Source organism: Vulpes vulpes, chromosome X, assembly GCF_048418805.1.
Source record: "Vulpes vulpes isolate BD-2025 chromosome X, VulVul3, whole genome shotgun sequence".
Taxonomy (NCBI): domain Eukaryota; kingdom Metazoa; phylum Chordata; class Mammalia; order Carnivora; family Canidae; genus Vulpes; species Vulpes vulpes.
This window is the reverse complement of record NC_132796.1, coordinates 79,040,982-79,057,196: the sequence shown is the minus strand read 5'-3', so window position 1 is coordinate 79,057,196 and position 16,215 is coordinate 79,040,982. Positions and strand designations below refer to the sequence as shown.

The window sequence follows — 16,215 nt, the reverse complement described above, 5'->3', positions numbered from 1 at the left end:
GGCTTTCCAATGGTGTTAATACATTAACTCTTGATTCTCCAAATCTGGAGGTGGAATTAGTGTACAACTTACCAGAGTTTTCATGCTGACCATGATGTATGAATTATATACTGAATCGACTACTCAGTGAGGTGAGGTAATGATTTACAGTTTTCTTTTGTCCCCTTCCTTTGCCACTTACTCTTGCCCTTTCATCGACTCTTTTTATTTACAGTTGACCCTTGAACAACACAGGGCCCCAACACCCTGCACCGTCTAAAATCCACATATGACTTCTGACTTCCAGAAAGCTAACAGCTAATAGCCTACTGTTGACGAGAAGCCTCCCTGATGACATAAACAGTCCATTAACACATATTTTGAATGTTATATGTATTATATACTGTATCCCTAGAAAAGAAAATATTATTAAGAAACTCATAAAGAAGAGAAAACACATTTATGGTACTGTAGTGTACTTATTTTTAAAAAGAATCTGTGTAAAAAAAAAAAAGAATCTGTATAACTGGACCTGCCCAGTTCAGGCCTATTTTTCAAGGGTCAAATATATGTATTTTTAACCACGGGGAAAGCAAATGTGAGTACAAAGAAAATACACCAATGAACAGAAAACATTTTTGCACAAATGGAATAGATAAGTATGGGTGGATCGAATATCAAGAACATATTAGTAAATTGTCGGCCTTATCAGAAACCAAAGATTTATTTTAAAAAAATTTTTTTTAATTTTTATTTATTTATGATAGTTACAGAGAGAGAGAGAGAGAGGCAGAGACATAGGCAGAGGGAGAAGCAGGCTCCATGCACCGGGAGCCCGACGTGGGATTCGATCCCGGAACCAAAGATTTAAAGGAACACTAGAAAAAATAATTGCCTTCCTTGATTGTTTCCTTTACCAAATTGCCCTTGCCACACAGAAGGGTGGTGAAAGTTAGTAAGACTTTGGGACCAACACTTGACCAAGAATCAATGGGCATTGGAGGAGGGATCTGTGGAGTCAGATGGGGAGCAGAGTAGGGAGTGAGTTCCCACATTATGTGCATAATACACAAGCTATATTGTACATTTGCAGACAATTGAGTTCATTGTGCAACTTGACCGTACCGATATTCCAGAGCTGTGCTTAAGAATACCACAACAGGAGGGTGTAATTAGACTGCCTTTATCATAAGAAAGTGTCCACAACAGAGACCATCTTTTTTTATATAAAGATTTTATTTATTTATTTATTTATTTATTTATTTATTTATTTATTCATGAGAGACACGCAGAGAGAGGCAGAGACATAGAGAGAGAAGCAGGCTCCATGAAGGGAGCCCCACATGGGACTCAATCCTGGGACTCCAGGACCACACCCTGGGCCTAAGGCAGGCACTAAACCGCTGAGCCATCCAGGGATCCCCAAGACCATCTTTAAAAACAATTTATAGGGGCGCCTGGGTGGCTCAGTGGGTTAACCATCTGCCTTTGGCTCAGGACGTGATCCCGGGCTCCCTGCTCAGTGGGGAATCAGCTTCTCCCTCTCTCTCTGCATCTCCTGCTCCCCTCCCCTCCACTTATGCTTTCTCTCTCTCAAATAAATATATAAAATCTTTTAAAAATACATAAAAAACAATTTATATATTGGGGCATCTGGGTGGCTTAGTTTGTTGACCATCAGACTCTTAGTTTCAGCTCAGGTCATGATCTCATGCGTGTGAGCTCGAACCCCACCCCCCATGACATCATCAGTCTACTGCTCAATGGGGAGTCTGCTCTAAGATTCTCTCCCTCTGCCCCTCCCCCACTCACACATGTGCATGTGTGCACATTCTTTCTCTCAAATAAATGATAAATCTAAAAACACCAATTTTATATATATTCATTTCCACATTTTAATGTCACAGATTATATATGAACTCTAACACTAGTTCTCGCTTTAGGAGAGGCAATCTTTATTTGTCAGGACACAGCCAGAATGTATTTTATTAATCCCAAACAGTCCCTCAAAGACATGGGCACATCTGTGCTTCAAGACTACATGATCTCTGTATACTCGTTTGGTGATTCACATCTTAATGATACTTGAATTCCTCGAACAGTAGGCATAGTTAGTGTGGCTGCTTTAACAATAAGCAGAACTCATTATCTGGAAAGATCTACATTGTAGAGTGTCTGCACAGAACTTCAGCTGCTCCACTTCCCTGGTCTCATACATAGTACCCCCATGCTCACTATAGAATGTGAAGTGGTATGTTTCTTTAAAGCATAAAATCTATCCAGAAGACTTATCAGGTAAAACACGCCTAAGTACACATTTGTTAAGCACCTCCAGTGACTGCTTAGAAAAATATTACTAGGTGCTAATTGAAACCAAAAGGCATCTTGGAAACACACCTAAATGCTTTTTTTAAAATGTTTTGAAAACAAAACTGCCCAAAGGTAGAACCTGGAAAATATGAGTACGAGAATTTGGTAAACCAGATCAGGACCCCTAATTTATAAAATGTGCAAAATAGAAATTATGCAAAATCAGTGCACAAAATGAGGTTGAACTGTATTCTGTTTGAGAAAAACCAATTCATTTTCTTCCAAGACATGCATGTTAATGGGCGCTGGTTTTCAGGCAGCTACCTTAAGTCCCATTTTGCTGCTTAAGTGTACTTCCGAGATAAGAAATGTAACTGAGCTGTACAAAATGAGACAACTTTCCTCCTGTCTCTTGTGCATGATAAATGCTAAAGCAATTAGGAACCACTGTTGCATGTTACATTGGAATTTGTCAGTAACATCAGTGGTGTGCTATATAAATGGAGAAAACTTATTTATAATAAAGTCCCAAGAACCTACAGAGGAGAACACTGGTTTAACTTACTATTAAAACATTTGGGTCCATAGAACTGAACTAGAAGCAATCCCCTCCTTGATTTTTCAATCTCAGAATATCCATTACAGTGTCTTCTATTTGGCAATAATCTGAATTAGCATTTTGATAACAAAAGGAGCAATGAAATATTGCAATGGAAAGCAGGTTCTTAAATGTCTACAGAAAAATGTGAGACTTACAGTTCATTCTGTAACTCCAAGAAGCTTTTCAACATCTTTGCACTTTTCTGCATCATTTTCAGGGAATTAAATACATGTAGGCCTATATTAGTGCTCATATTTTTGTTACTATTTCTTTTAACTTTCTCCAAAGCAGTTTAGGAATCATCTACCTGACCTTGCTTTTTTTATTCATTTTTTTTCTTCTTTCTGTGAGTTAGGATTATGCTCATTCTAGGAAGATGGGCAATATTAGTGGTGGTGCTTAGATGGCACTGAGAATTATAGTTAAATATATCACATGAGTTACACAGTAGTTATAACAACCCATGCAAGATGTAGATACTGCAAAAAACCTCTTTTGCAAGACTACCATGTCTTTTTATGAGGCTGTAAGAGTGCTACTTGGTGAATATTGGAGTTGTCAGGGGTTCTCATCTGGTTCCATAGCACCTTAGAATACTATAGTTGACTCTTGGTTGGTATAGAGTTGATATTCTGGAATTGGGCTTAGAACTACAAGGGATCTTAGACATGGTGTAGATCAAGCCCTACCACGCTTCAAACTATTCATCTATTCACCCACTGCTCCTCTTGGAGAAATTATTTTAATCACCCTTCCTTGCTATTAAAGTCCTGATAAGGAGTCTGGTAGGAAGATAGGATAAAATGATTGGAAATATTTCTTCCTAGTCTGGAGTTTATGACCCATGATACTCCATGGAAAAAATGAGAGTTTGCCACATGGGATTTGAAAAGAGGATCTTCTCTTCTCCCTCCATGTCCCACTCCACCAAGAAATTCTTATTAGGGGATCCCTAGGTGGCTCAGCAGTTTAGCACCTGCCTTCAGCCCAGAGCATGATCCTGGGGTCCCGGTATCAAGTCCCACATAAGGCTCCCTGCATGAAGCCTACTTCTACCTCTGCCTGTGTCTCTGTCTCTCTCTCTCTCATGAATCAATAAATAAAATTTTTTTAAAAAAAGAAATTCTCATTACACCAATGGTGCTCATAATATTTTGCTTTGTGGATTTAGAAATTTAAACCAATTTTCTACTTTCCCCACTTATGATAAAGTAATACTTTATCTTGCCAGAATTAATGAGAAAAAAATCTTATCCGAAAGTCCAATTTCTAAATCACAACTGAGACGAAAGACCAACTTATCCCAACACAAATGACCATATTACAAAAGACATATCAGAAGACCCTACATTGAAAGCCTTAAGTACCACATAGTAAACAAAATCCTCTAGAATGATTTTGATGTACTATTATAGTGAATATATACCTGGAGCTGGCACCAAATCATTATTAAAAATGAGATATAAGACTTCCACTTTTGGCCAAGATAGACCAGATTTATTCTCCCATCTGAAAAAAAAAAAACACAAAATAATGACCCTTCAAAATATGAAACAAGGGTTTTCAAGACACCATTTACTACCCTGAGTACAATTTCAGGCCACGGTGCAGGCTGGGAAATCTAAGCCAATCCCCTGAATGAAAGAAATGGACCTCTAGGTACAAGGAGGCTGAGATAGCTAGAATTCATGAGCTGTAATCCCATAGAGGGAGGATCTTCACAGAGAACTCTAGAAATGTAGAGAGGGTCCTCCCTGAGCATTCAGCAGAATACTGATCCCAAGCCTGGGAGGGAATTATCAGAGGCCATTGAAAAAACCACCTGAAAGGATTAGAGGTAACAGTGCTTGGTACTTACACACAGGTGCAGAAGTAGGACATGTTCCTATCATCCAGAATGAAAAACCTCAAGATTTATGGGATACTGGATAGAATACTCAGAAGGATCTTGCCTCAGTATTGGGGAAAATAAGTCCTAAACTGAGCAATACTTACTTAAGGAATCTTACAAACAAGATTTGAAAGGAACAGCTTTTGAATAATTCGACTGTGTTCTAGGATAAAAAAAAAACTAAAGAATGTTTATAAGATTACAAAATATCCAACATTCAACAAGCTATAATCACAATATCTGGAACCAAATAAAAAATTAGTAAGCATGCAAAAAAACCAGAAATATGACGCATAATGAAGAGTAAAATTAATGGGAACCTATCCAGAAGTAATTCAGATGATACAATTAGTAGACATGGCCATTAAATAGTTTTTTATAACATATATTAAAAAGTTAATTAGAGAAAGGCAATATATATAAATGACACAAATGGAACTGCTAAACATTAAAATAATAATTTTGGAGATGAAAAAGCACACTGGATAGGATGTATGGCAAATAAGATATTGTAGAAGAAAAGATTGTCCAACTTGAAGTCATAGCAATAAAGCCAATTCAAAATAAGACAAGGAAGAGAAGTAACAAAAAAATTAACAGGGCATTAGTGAACTGTGGGACAATTTCAAATGTGTTACTATACGTGAGTTAAGTCCATGCAGGGGTGGTGGTGGAAGGGGAAGATCAGAAAAATATTTTAAATAATAAGGGAAAGGGCAGCCCGGGTGGCTCAGCGGTTTAGCACTGCCTTTGGCCCAGGGTGTGATTCTGGAGACCTGGGATCGAGTCCCACATCGGGCTCCCTGCATGGAGCCTGCTTCTCCCTCTGCCTGTGTCTCTACCTCTCTGTCTCTCTGTTTCTCATGAATAAGTAAATAAAATACTTGAAAACAAAAAAAAGTAAATAATAAGGGACACATTTTTTTTTCAAATTTGGTGAAAACTATAAATCCACAGGTCCAAGAGCCTTAATAAATATAAAACCCAAGAAACACAAAGAAACTACACCAAAACACATCGTGATCACATTATATGTCAAGGAACAAAGATGACAGCAGCTTTCTCATTAGAAATCATGCAAGTGAGAAACATTTGAGCAACATCTTTACAGTTCTGATAGTATTTTTAAAAAGTGTATGCAGAATTCTAATCCCAGTGAAAACAGCTGTCAAAATCCATGGTGAGGGATTTCTGGGTGGCTCAGTGTTTGAGAGTCTGCCTTTGGCTCAGGTCATGATCCTGGGGTCCCAGGATCGAGTTCTGCATCAGGCTCCCTGCAGGAAGCCTGCTTCTCCCTCTGCCTATGACTCTGCCTCTCATTCTGTGTCTCTCATGAATAAATACATAAAATCTTGTTTTTAAAAATCCCATGGTGAAATAAGACTTTTTCAGATATATAACAACTGAAGGAATTCGGTGCCAGCAGACTGCTCTTTAAAGAAAGGAAGTTTCTAAAAAAAATAAAATAAAATAAAGAAAGGAAGTTCCTAGTGCTTGGAAAATTAAAGATTGAAATAGAGATCTACACAGAAGAATGAAGGAATTAAAAAAGAAACTATATGGGTAAATGTATAAACTATTTTTCTTATTATTTATATGTCTTTAAAGGACACTTGAGGACATCAGTGGGAATATCAGGACCTCTAAAAATTCTTTCCCCTAAAAAAACTGAGGATAAGACTAACAAAAATGGTCAGAATCAACTTTTTAGAACTCTGGAAGTTAACCAAAGACTTGCAGCAATCTAGGAACTGTTGACTCAAGAACAAAGCAAAACAAAACCAACAAAAACCAATTGAATCTTGGTAAGAAAACTGACCTTTGTGGTGTTTTAGCTTGCCCTATTCCCACCTTCCCATGCCCAGCTCTGCGGTAGCCTGGAATACTAATAGCCCTCAATCACTGAAAACCAACCAATTGGCAGCCACTGGAGTGGGCAGAAAAGGGCAGGAGCTCCTTTAAAGCTTCCTTCGCAAATGACTGCTCTTATTGATCTGTTTGGTGGTTCCTGGGATTAACACGTTTACAAAGCTTATCTATATTTGACCTAACACAGAGGTGTACCAGTGCCAAAAAAACTTTTCCGTATCAGTTGTTTAATATTGCAACTGCCTCAAACTGTAGATAACAGTTGAGATAAACAATAAGCTTACTAAAAATCTTAAAATGAAAATCTGGAAGATGTGATGTCCATAGGCTTTAAAAAGCCCTTGGAATGTTTTTGTGGACCTAGAAGGAAACGAACAGTTATAGTGATGTGAGCATGTTCAAGGCTGTGCACATGCTCATGAAAGACCTAGAAGACTCAAAGTTCTCACTGCTGCCTGACTGGGAGGATTCTAGACAAGAAGCAAGAGAAGGCTAAGAGGTGGTTGTGAACTGCCTGGCTAAGAGTTGAAGCTGTACCCCCAGTGAGCTCATAGAGCCACTCGGCGATGACTGGGAGATTTACTGGTTCCAAGCATTTAAGAAAATCTCTGTAAAGTAATTATCTGGACACTAATCTAAGTGAGGAGAGACTTTAGTGGCCACACATGATAAAAAATACAAATTTTTATAGATTTAGTACAGTAACATCATTCAACAAACAAATAAGCAACAACAACAAAACCTTTAAAGGAGCATTTGATATGCAAAGCCCTCACATTATTAAATTTCCAATTTTCAAGAAAAAAATTATGAGACATACAAAGGAGCAAAAATTATGGCCCATATACAGGAAAAGAAGTAGTCAACAGTAACAGTTCCTTGAGGAAGACTTGACTTTGGACTTAGGTAGACAGGTACTTTAAATCAGCAATTTCTGCTTTCTTAAAAGTAAAGGAAACCATGAGAATTATGCCTCATTAAAGAGTGAATGTTAATACAGAGATATAAAATATTTAAAAAAGAACCAATATGTGTGCTCTCTTTGGCAGTGCGTATACTAAAATTAGAATGATACAGAGAAGATTAGCATGGCCCCTGTGCAAGGATGACAAGCAAATTCATGAGGCATTCCATGTTTTTAACTGGAATTTAAATAAAAACTGGGTGTCATGCTATATGTTGGCAAATTGAACCCCAATAAAAAAAATTAGGAGGATCCCTGGGTGGCTCAGCGGTTTGGCGCCTGCCTTTGGCCCAGGGCGCGATCGTGGAGTCCTGGGATCGAGTCCTGCATTGGGCTCCAGGCATGGAGCCTGCTTCTCCCTCTGCCTGTGTCTCTGCCTCTCTCTGTGTGTGTGTGTGTGTGTGTGTGTGTCTATCATAAATAAATAAATAAATAAATGTTTTTTAAAAAAATTAAATAAAAAAGTAGGAGAAAAAGAAGAAAAAAGTGCAGAAATACTTTCAAAAAAGGAAGAAGAGCCAATAAGAATTTCTGCAGTTAAAAAAGTAGAAAAACTGAAATGAAAAATTCACTACACAGTGAATTCACTGTGGGGCTCAACAATTCATCTGAACTGGCAGAAGAAAGAAACAGCACACTCGAAGATTGGTCAAATTAGATTATCCAGTCTGAGGAATAGAAAGAAAAAAGAATGAATAAAAATGAACAGAACCATCTGAGAACTATGGACCATGGTCAAGTGAACCAATATACATAGTAACAGGAGTCCCACTGGGAAAAGTGAGAGACAAAAGGGCAGAAAGAATATTCAAAGAAATGGTAACAAAAGGTATCAAAATGTGATGAAATACATTTCTCTGCACATCTAACGAGTTCAATGAACTCCAAATAGAAATAGCTCAAAGAGAATCTCACCAAGATACATGAGAATCAAACTGTCCAAAGTCAAAGACAAAGAGTCTTTAAAGCAGCAAGGCAGAAGAAATTCATTCGGTACAAGGGATCCTTTATAATATTACTAGCCAATTTCCCATCAGAAAACAATGAAGCTAGAATTACTGGAACAATATATTCAAAGTGCTAAAAAAAAAACTATCAACAAAGTATCCTATTCTCGTAGAGCTATCCTTCAAAAATGAATGAGAAAATATGACATCACCAGACCAACTGAGGTGATTCATCATATAGAAATATAAGAAATATATATATAATATAAGAAATATTAAAAGGAGTACTTTCAGTTGAAATGAAACGGCACTGGACTGTAACTTAAATCCACAAGAAAAAATAAAGAATATTAGTATAGGTAACTGTATAGGTAAATACAAAAAAAGAGCACATAGGTATATTTTATTTCTAACTCTTTTCCTCCTAATTTAAAGTTAGTTATAGTTGCATAACGCAATAATTATAAATCTATGTTGATGGGCATGTAATACATAAAGATGTAATTTATATTGCAATAAAAGCACAAAGATGGACAGACAATGGAGCTATGTGGGAGCAAACTTTTTGTATACTATTGAAATTGAGTGGCCATTTATCTGAACTGGATTGTCATAAATTAAGATGTTTAATTGTAAACCACACAGCAAACAAGAAGAAAATAACTCCAAATAAATATAAATTTTAAAATGACGAGGGAATGAAAATGCTATTTAACACAGGAGGGAAGTAATGGAGAAATATAGGGAAAAAAAGACATAGGATATAAAAAACAAGGAGCAACTTAGAAGTCATAAGTCCTACATTATCAGTAGTTACATTAAATGTGAATGGATTCAGGGGTGCCTGGATGGCTCAGGTGGTTAAACATCCAACTCTTGATTTCAGCTCAGATCATGATCTCATGGTTGTGAGATTGAGCCCTGCATCGGACTCTGCACTGGGCCTGGAGCCTGCTCAGGATTCTGTTTCTCTCTCTGCCCTTCACCACACTCTCTCCCTCTCAAAAAAAAGTGTGAGTGGATTAAGCAACACCACCAAAAAAGAAGAGATTGGCAGAATGGATATAAAAATCATGGACTACCTGTGTGCTGTACATAAGAGATACACTTTAGATTCAAAGACACAAATAGATTGAAAGTAAAGGGATAGAAAAAAAGGGATAGAAAAAATGCATCATGCAATGAGTTACAGAAAGATTGACTGGCTATAGTGATATCAAACAAAATAAAATATATTTTTTAAAGATTTTATGTATTTATTCATGAGAGACACAGAGAGAGGCAGAGACACAGGCAGAGGGAGAAGTAAGCTCCATGCAGAGAGCCCAATGTGGGACTCAGTTCCAGTACAGTGGGATCATGCCCTGAGCCAAAGGCACATGCTCAACTGCTGAGCCACCCAGGGGTCCCCAAACAAAATAAACTTAAGACAAAAGTTGGAGTAGAGGGCAGCCTAGGTGGCTCAGCAGTTTAGCACTGCCTTTAGCCCAGGGCCTGATCCTGGGAACCCAGGACTGAGTCTCACGTCAGGCTCCCTGCATGGAGCCTGGTTTTCCCTCTGCCTGTGTCTCTGCCTCTCTCTCTGTGTGTGTGTCTCTCATGAATGAATGAATGAATGAATAAATAAATAAATAAATAAATAAATAAATAAAATCTTTTTTAAAAGTTGCTAGTAGAGATAAAGACATTTTATAAGAACAAAAAAGACATTTTATAAAAGCATATGAAAATATGTATGTATATATATATGTGTGTGTGTGTGTATAACACATCAGAGTCCCAAAATACATGAAGCAAAATCTGACAGAACTGATGAATAGACAATCCAACAATAATATTTGGATACTTAAATATGCGAATTTCAATAATGAATAGAACAACCAGGTATAAAATCAACAAGAAAATAGAAGACTTGAACAACAATATATAAATCAACCATATCTAATAAACTTCTATAGAATACTTCACCCAACACAGAATAGAGGTTGTTCTAAAGAGCACTTGAAACATTATTCAGGATAGACCATATGTTAACCCATAAAAAAGTCTTTATAAATTTTAAAGGACTGAAGTCATACAAAGTCTGTTCTCTGACAATATCAGAATGAAATAAGCAGCAGGAAATTTGGGAAATTCACAAATACGTGGAATTTGATAACACGTCCTTAAATACCTAGTAGTTAACTGAAGACATAACAAAGTAAATTAGAACATACTTGAAAATAAATGAAAACCAAAACACTGCAAAAACCCATGGGTTATGACTAAAGCAGTGTTTAGAGAAAAGTTTATTGCTGTAAATGCCTATATTTTGAAAAAGCCTAAAAGATCCAAATAAATACCTAACCTAATACTTTAAAAAGATTACACAAAGGGGTGCCTGGCTCGGTCAGTGGGCAGAGCATGTGACTCTTGGACTCCAGGTCATGAGCTCAACCCCACATTGGGTGCAGAGATTACTTTTAAAAAGTCTTCACAGGGTGAGGCAAGATGGCAGGAGAGTGGGTCTCCAAGTCACCTGTCCCCACCAACACACCTAGATAACTTTCAAATCATCCTGAAAACCTACAAATTCAACCTGAGCTTTAAAGAGAGGACAGGTGGAACACTACAGAGAAGAGTTTGCGCTTCTAACAAGTACAACCCGTTTTTAGCCACTCTGCATTGACTAGAAAGAAGAACTCACCACAAAAGAAACAAAAATAGTACTCGCTGCCACAGAGTTACAGAATTTGGATTACAATTTGATATCAGAAAGCCAATTCAGAAGCACAATTATAAAGCTACTGGTGGCTCTGGAAAAAAAGCATAAAGGATTAAAGAGACTTCATGACTGCAGAATTTAGATCTAATCAGGCCAAAATTAAAAATCAATTAAATGAGATGCAATCCAAACTGGAGGTCCTAACAATGAGGGTTAATGAGGTAGAAGAAGGAGTGAGTGACATAGAAGACAAATTGATGTCAAGGAAGGAAGCTGAGGGAAAAAGAGAAAAACAATTAAAACACTATGAGAAAAGGTTAAGGGAAATAAATAACAGCCTCAGAATGAAAAATCTATGTTTAATTGGGGTTCCAGAGGGTGCCAAGAGGGAGAGAGGACCAGAAACCATATTTGAACAAATAATGGCTGAGAACTTCCTTAATTTGGGGAGGGAAACAGGCATTCAGATCCAGGAGATATAGAGGTCCCCCTCCCCAAAATCAATAAAAACTGTTCAACACCTCAACATTTAATAGTGAAACTTGCAAATTTGAAAGATAAAGAGTAAATCCTTAAAGCAGCAGAGACAAGAGATCCCTAACATATGGGAGGAAATATTAGATTAACAGCAGACCTCTCCACAGAGACCTGGCAGGCCAGAAAGGGCTGGCAGGATATATTCAGGGTCCTAAATGAGAAGACAAACCATGCAGCCAAGAATACTCTATACAGCAAGGCTCTCATTCAGAATAGAAGGAGAGATAAAGAGCTTCCAAGATAGGCAGAAACTGAAAGAATATGTGACCACCAAACCAGCTCTGCAAGAAATATTAATGGGGACTCAATAAAAGAAAGAGGATGCCCAAAGAAATAATCGACAAAAACAGGGACTGAATAGGTATTATGATGACACTAAATTCATATCTTTCAAGTAACTCTGAATGTGAATGGGCTTAATGACCAAAAGGCACAGGGTTTCAGACAAGATAAAAAAGCAAGACCCATCTATTTGCTGTCTACAAGAGACTTATTTTAGACGTAAAGACACCTCCAGCCTGGAAATGAAAGGTTGGAGGACCATTTACCATTCAAATGGCCAGGGGAATTTTAAAAAAGAAAACCATATCTGGGGGCATCACAATGCCAGATTTCAGGTTGTACTACAAAGCTGTGGTCATCAAGACAGTGTGGTACTGGCACAAAAACAGACACATAGATCAATGGAACAGAATAGAGAACCCAGAAGTGGACCCTGAACTTTATGGTCAACTAATATCGATAAAGGAGGAAAGACTATCCATTGGAAGAAAGACAGTCTCTTCAATAAATGGTGCTGGGAAAATTGGACATCCACATGCAGAAGAATGAAACTAGACCACTCTCTTTCACCATACACCAAGATAAACTCAAAATGGATGAAAGATCTAAATGTGAGACAAGATTCCATCAACATCCTAGAGGAGAACACAGGCAACACCCTTTTTGAACTTGGCCACCGTAACTTCTTGCAAGATTCATCCACAAAGGCAAAAGAAACAAAAGCAAAAATGAACTATTGGGACTTCATCAAGATAAGAAGCTTTTGCACAGCAAAGGATACAGTCAACAAAACTAAAAGACAACCTACAGAATGGGAGAGGATATTTGCAAATGACGTATCAGATAAAGGGCTAGTTTCCAAGATCTATAAAGAACTTATTAAACTCAACACCAAAGAAACAAACAACCCAATCATGAAATGGGCAAAAGACATGAAGAGAAATCTCACAGAGGAAGACATGGACATGGCAAACATGCACATGAGAAAATGCTCTGCATCACTTGCCATCAGGGAAATACAAATCAAAACCACAATGAGATACCACCTCACACCAGTGAGAATGGGGAAAATTAACAAGACAGGAAACCACAAATGGTGGAGAGGATGCGGAGAGAAGGGAGCCCTCTTACACTGTTGGTGGGAATGTGAACTGGTGCAGCCACTCTGGAAAACTGTGTGGAGGTTCCTCAAAGAGTTAAAAATAGACCTGCCCTACGACCCAGCAATTGCACTGTTGGGGATTTACCCCAAAGATTCAGATGCAATGAAACGCCGGGACACTTGCACCTCAATGTTTCTAGCAGCAATGTCCATAATAGCCAAACTGTGGAAGGAGCCTCGGTGTCCATCGAAAGATGAATGGATAAAGAAGATGTGGTTTATGTATACAATGGAATATTACTCAGCAATTAGAACCGACAAATACCCACCATTTGCTTCAATGTGGATGGAACTGGAGGGTATTATGCTGAGTGAAGTTAGTCAATCGGAGAAGGGCAAACAGTGTATGTTCTCATTCATTTGGGGAATATAAATAATAGTGAAAGGGAATAGAAGGGAAGGGAGAAGAAATGTGTGGGAAATATCAGAAAGGGAGACAGAACATAAAGACTCGTAACTCTGGGAAACGAACTAGGGGTGGTGGAAGGGGAGGAGGGAAGGGGGTGGGGGTGAATGGGTGACGGGCACTGAGGGCGACACTTGACGGGATGAGCACTGGGTGTTATTCTGTATGTTGGTAAATTGAACACCAATAAAAAATTAATTTATTAATAAAAAAAACAAATAGTCCTCAAAAAAAGCTGGGATAGCAATCTTCATATCAGATAAATTAAAGTTTATCCCAAAGACTGTAGTCAGAGATGAAGAGGGACACTATCATACTTAAAGGATCTATCCAACAAGAGGACCTATCATGAATATTTAAGCCCCTAATGTGGGAGCTGCCAAGTGTTTCAATCAATTAAAAACCAAAGTAAAGACACAGCTAATAATACACTAATACTGGGAGACTTCAACACAGCATTTTCCGCAAATGACAGATATCCTGAGCACAACATCTCCAAAGAAACAAGAGCTTTATATTATACACTGGACAAGATGGATTTCACAGATATTTATGGAACTTTACATCCAAACGCAACTGAATACACATTCTTTTCAAGTGCACCTGGAACTTTCTCTGGAAGAGACCACATACTGGGTCACAAATCAGGTCTCAACTGATACCAAAAGATTTGGATTGTACCCTGCATATTTTCAGACCATAATACTTTGAAACTTGAACTCAATCACAAGAAGAAATTAGGAAGAAACTCATTCACGCGGGTGTTAAAGACCATCCTGCTAAAAAGATGAATGGATCAACCAGGAAATTAGAGAAGAATTAAAAAGATTCATGGAAACTAATGAAAATGGAGATACAACCTTTCAAAATCTTTGGGATACAGCAAAAGCAGTCTTAAGAGGGATATACATAGCAATAAATGCATCCCTCAAAAGAATTGGAAAAAACTCAAATGCATAAGCTAACCTTGCACCTAAAGGAACTGGAGAAAGAACAGCGAATAAAGCCTACATACAGCGGAAGAAGAGAGTTAATAAAGATTGGAGCAGAACTCAATGAAATAGAGACCAAAAGAATTGTAGAAGATCAACAAAACCAGGAATTAGTTCTTTGAAAGAATTAATAAGATAGATAAACCATTAGCCAGCCTTATTAAAAACAAATGAGAAAAGACTCAAATTAATAAAATCATGAGTGAAAGAGGAGACATCACCACCAATACCAAGGAAATATAAACAATTTTAAAAACATATCATGAGCAGCTATATACCAATAAATTAGGCAATCTAGAAGAAATGGATGCATTTCTGGAAAATCACAAAGTACCAAACCTAGAACAGGAAGAAATAGAAAACCTGAACAGGCCATAACCAGGGAGGAAATTGAAGTAGTCATCAAAAACCTCCCAAGACACAAAAGTCCAGGGCCAGATGGCTTCCCAGGGGAATTCTATCAAACATTTAAAGAAGAAACCATACCTATTCTACTAAAGCCGTCCGGAAAGATAGAAAGGGATGGAATACTGCCAAACTCGTTCCATGAGGTCAGCATCACCTTAATTCTAAAACCAGACAAAGACCCCACCAAAAAGGAGAATTATAGACCAATATCCTTGATGAACACAGATGCAAAAATTCTCGACAAAATACTAGCCAATTGCATCTAACAGTACATTAAGAAGATTATTCACCATGAACAAGTGGGACTTATCCCTGGGATGCAAGGCTGGTTCAACACTCATAAAGCAATCAACGTGATAGATCATATCAACAAGAGAAAAACCAAGAACCATAGGATCCTCTCATTAGATGCAGAGAAAGCATTTGACAAAATACAGCATCCATTCCTGATCAAAACTCTTCAGAGTGTAGGGATAGAGGGAACATTCCTCAGCATCTTAAAAGCCATCTACGAAAAGCCCACAGCAAATATCATTCTCCATGGGGAAACACTGGGAGCCTTTCCCCTAAGATCAGGAACACTACAGGGATGTCCACACTCACCACTGCTCTTCACCATAGTACTCGAAGTCCTAGCCTCAGCAATCAGGCAAAAAAAAAAAAAAAGAAAAAAGAAAAGAAAAGAAATAAAAGGCATTCAAATTGGCAAAAAAAGAAGGTAAACTCTCGCTTTTTGCAGATGAGATGATACTGTACTTAGAAAATCCAAAGACTCCACCCCAAGATTGTTAGAACTCACACAGCAATTCGGTAGCATGGCAGGATACAAAAATCAATGCCCAGAAATCAGTGGCATTTCTATACACTCACAATGAAACTGAAGAAAGAGAAATTAAGGCGTCAATCCCATTTACAATTTCATCCCAAAGCATAAGATACCTAGGAATAAACCTAACCAAAGAGGTAAAGGATCTATACCCTAAGAGCTACAGAACCCTTCTGAAAGAAATTGAGGAAGACACAAAGAGAAGGAAAAATATTCCATGCTCATGGATTCGAAGAATTAATATTGTGAAAATGTCTATGCTACCCAGAGCAATTTACACATTTAATGCAATCCCTATCAAAATACAATGGACTTTCTTCACAGAGTTGGAACAAAT

At 37.7% G+C, this 16,215-nt stretch overlaps 1 non-coding gene across 1 annotated transcript; it reads left to right on the top strand.

Annotated features, from left to right (window-relative positions):
* The first annotated feature begins 7,685 nt into the window (after nt 1-7,685).
* Nucleotides 7,686-7,790, top strand: LOC112932095 (U6 spliceosomal RNA). The gene has a single exon (XR_003237422.1). It is a non-coding gene; the product is annotated as a U6 spliceosomal RNA (small nuclear RNA).
* Nucleotides 7,791-16,215: the final 8,425 nt, after the last annotated feature.